The sequence below is a fragment of the Cibotium barometz genome, chromosome 22 (genome assembly GCF_041138505.1).
Source record: "Cibotium barometz isolate CiBa-2024 chromosome 22, ASM4113850v1, whole genome shotgun sequence".
NCBI classification, from domain to species: Eukaryota; Viridiplantae; Streptophyta; class Polypodiopsida; order Cyatheales; family Cibotiaceae; genus Cibotium; species Cibotium barometz.
This window is the reverse complement of record NC_141067.1, coordinates 30779830-30783960: the sequence shown is the minus strand read 5'-3', so window position 1 is coordinate 30783960 and position 4131 is coordinate 30779830.

The window sequence follows — 4131 nt, the reverse complement described above, 5'->3', positions numbered from 1 at the left end:
AGCCTAATCAAGGTGATTAAGGAATAGCCAAATGGGGGGTTGCCATGTGGATTGAAATGTTGGGTTTGTAAGAGAGGTGTAAGAGTGGTCAAAGGGTGCACTTTTCTCCCCAAAAAGGGAGGGAGGCAATTTTACAATTTTCGGACCTCCATAACTTCTACATACAAGCTCCGATTTGAGCAGAGATTATAGATCCGTGATCTACGCATCAAGAGCTTTCCATAGATATGTTACATGATATGGTTTTGTTCGCTAGATTTTAAATTCCATTTTTCCCCCAAAATTCAAATTCGAATAAAGTAGCCGTTTTGAAGCTTCTAATTAGAAAACGTTTCTTCTTAAGAGAAAAGGTTTGACTCCTTAAACTACCAAATAAAAGGGCCCAAGAAGCCTTCCATTGAGGTCCTAATGCTTTGGCCACCAATCTTGTCTTATACCTTCTCACTGAACCATCACCGTCGTCATGCTTGACTTTATGCACCCACTTACATCCAACTTCCTTCTTTTCCTTAGGAAAAGGAACTAACTCCCATGTTGCATTTATATCCAATGCTACCATCTCCTCATTCATGGCATCTTTCCATTTCTTATTTCCAAGTGCCTTCTCAAAAGAAAAGTGGGCTCCTATTCCCGTATGGCTTTAACCATTTAAGCATAATGATGGGATGTATATCCATCATATCTTAGCCTGTCAACATGGTACCTAACCCTCGTAGACATCCGTACACCTGGATCACTACAAGGTGTCCTCAAAATAGCTCACCTTCTCCTTACACCAGGAGTAACCACAGATGGAATACCAAGCTCCTCATCAAGGCTCTGCTTAAAGCTGGTAGAGTTACCATCAACATATGAGTGACCTGCTGACAAATCAGGCACAAAGGGTTTGATCTACCTTTCCTTTCCTTTACGTGCTACATGTGTACCTACATCTATCCTCAACCTACCTGACCATGGGCTAACATTGGATCCACTACTAGAGGACTCTCCAGGTCCACTAAGCACTTGTGATTATTGCTCTACATGTGGTGCATCATTAGCACTTCTTAGTCATGCATCTTCTCTTGCCTTCACTGCTAGTGCATGCTAGCTACTCATCTCTTCAAAAATAACATCTCTTGTTACTTGAATCTTATGAGTGTTAGGGTTATAACATCTATAGCCTTTCGACTCCATATCATAACTAATAAAGATACATTTCTCTACCTTTGAATCCATTTTTGTTCTCACTTCATCAAAAACATGCACATATGCAACACACCCAAACACTTTCAAGTGAGACACATCCGATATTATGCTTGTAAACTTCTATTCAAGCATTATAGCATGAACAACTAAGTGGGTGTCCTGCTCATGATGTACACAGTAGTTGCTACTGCTTCTGCCCAAAAATTATGTGGCATATTCTTTTCAGTCATCATCAAGGCATGTGTCTCTTTTCAATGTGCCTATTTTTTCTTTCTACAACACCATTCTGTTGTAGAGTGTACCTATATGTAAACTGTCTCTTGATTCCCTCCTTCCTAAGGAAATCAATGAACTCATTGGAGAAGTATTCTTCCCCACTATCTGATCTCAGGCATTTTATTTACATGCCTTTTTCCTTCTTGACCAAGGCTTTAAATCTCTGAAAGTGAGCAGACACCTCAGATTTCTTGTTCATGAAGTAAAGGAACACTTTCCTAGCGTGCTCATCAATGAATGTAATATAGTACATGCAGCTTAGAATTGTTGTAGTCTTGATCGGTCCCCTTACATCTGAATGTATGACATCTAATAGCCTTGTTGACAAAGACATGATAGCCTTTTCTTTTGGAGAACTTGTTATCGAACTTGTGGACTTTATTTACCTAAGAATCCGTCTAGCCGCTTCCAAGTGTGGCTTTCTAGGGGCCTACATAAACTCACTCACAAGTCTAATAGCATAACTCAAGTTTGGCCTAGTAATGGTCATGTAGATCAAGCTACCCATAGTATGCACCTCTATGTATTGGGGTCCTCCAAAAACTCACATGTATCTTCGAAAAGCTTTGTGTTCTGCTCCAATGGCACTGAAATAAGCTTACAGCTTACCATACCATACTTGGACAACATGTCCTAGCCATATTGAAGAATCTGTCTAGGCACTTCGAAGTGTGGCGTTCTAGGGGCCTGCATAAACTGACTCACAAGTCTAATAGCATAACTCTAGTATGGCCTAGTAATGGTCATGTAGATCAAGCTACCCATACTATGCACCTGTATGTAGTGGGGTACTCCAAAAGCTCACTTGTATCTTCGAAAAGCTTTGTGTTCTGCTCCAATGGCGCCTGCCATACCATACTTGGACAACATGTCCTAGCCATATTGCCTCTCCAATAAAAACAATTCCATGAGGTGATCTCACCACCTCTATGCCCAAGAAATACTGCAGCTCACCCAAATCCTTCATCTCAAACTTTTACTTCAAAAGGCTCTTGACATCATGTACGTCAACATCACTCTATCACGTGTGATAATCAAGTCATCCACATGGATGACTAATAGCATGACCCCTCTATCTGTCTTTTTCATATAAAGTGAAAACTTTGCATTGGAAATCTAAAATTTAATGGTAACAAGATACTCCTTGATCTTGTTTGACCATGTTCTCGGTGCCTGCTTTTTAAGCCATACAAGGCTTTGCATAACCTGCACACAAAATCTAGGTGTGCATCACTCTCATAACCTGGTGGCTGCATCATGTAAATGTATTCTTGCAAATCACCACGTAAAAAGGCATTATTTATATCCATCTCATGTGAAGACCAATCCTTTGTTGTAGCCATATCAATGAGTGCTGTCACGGTTTCCATTCTTGCAAACCGAGTTGATCAATGCCATAAGTCTTTGCATAGCCTTTGGCCACCAATCTTGCCTTATATCTTCTCACTAAACCATTAGCGTTATGCTTGACTTTATACACCCACTTAGATCCAACTTCCTTCTTTTCCTTTAGCCAATGGAACTAACTCCCATGTTGCATTTGTTTCCAATGCTGCCATCTCCTCCATTAATGGCATCTTCCGATTTCTTATTTTCAAGTGCCTTCTCAAAAAAAGTGGTCTCCAATTCCTATTTGACTGTAACCATTTAAGCATAATGATGGGATGTATATCCATCATATCTCAACAACCTGTCAATAGGGTGCCAAACCCTCATAGACATCCATACACCTCGATCACTAAACGAGATATCCTCAAAATACTTATCCTTCTCCTTACACCAAGAGTAACCACAGATGGAATGCTACGCTCCTCATCAAGGCTCTTCTCAAAGTTTCTAGAGTCACCATCAACATATGAGTGATTAGCTGACAAATGAGGCACAAAGGGTTGATCTATCGTTTCCTTCCCTTTGCGTGATACATGTGTACCTACATGTATCCTTAACCTGCCTGACCAAGGGCTAACATTGGATCCATCACTAGAGGACTCTCCAGGTCCACTAAGCACTTATGATTTCTGTTCTACATGTGGTGTAGCATCAACACTTCTTAGACATGCATCTTCCATTGCATTCACTGCTAGTGCATACCAGCTACTCATCTCTTCAAAAACATCTCTTCTTACTCAAATCTCACGAGACGAGTGTTAGGGTTATAACATCTATAACCTTTCTGCTCCATATCATAACCCAAATCTCTAAAGGTGCAAACACTTCAGGTTTCTCATTTATGAAGTAAACCCACACTTTCCAGTTAATTTGCAGCAATGTGATGAGTTATGGTGGATCAAATGCAAGGATCAACATGATTAGGAGAGGTGATTAAGATTATATTAGTGCACAATTAATCTAATAACTTAATGTAGGCATGGATACTCATCATCTGACATCTCTGAAGTTCTTTTAATGCTCCTAACATATGGCCTGATTTTTGAGATGAAGTTTCCCCCATACACATACTCCAAATTCTTCATGGTCTGGAAAATAGCTGCTAGCATGGGACCTAGCCTAGATGCCTTGTCCACCTTCCTTTTATCCTTTTCCTTGATTTCATAAATAATATTTTAATGGACTATATGGGCCTAATCCACAGTCTTGCCCCTCTCTCTGCAGTCTCTCTGCAGTGTGCAGATAAGCAAGTTCTTATCTGACATATATTCTGACTTT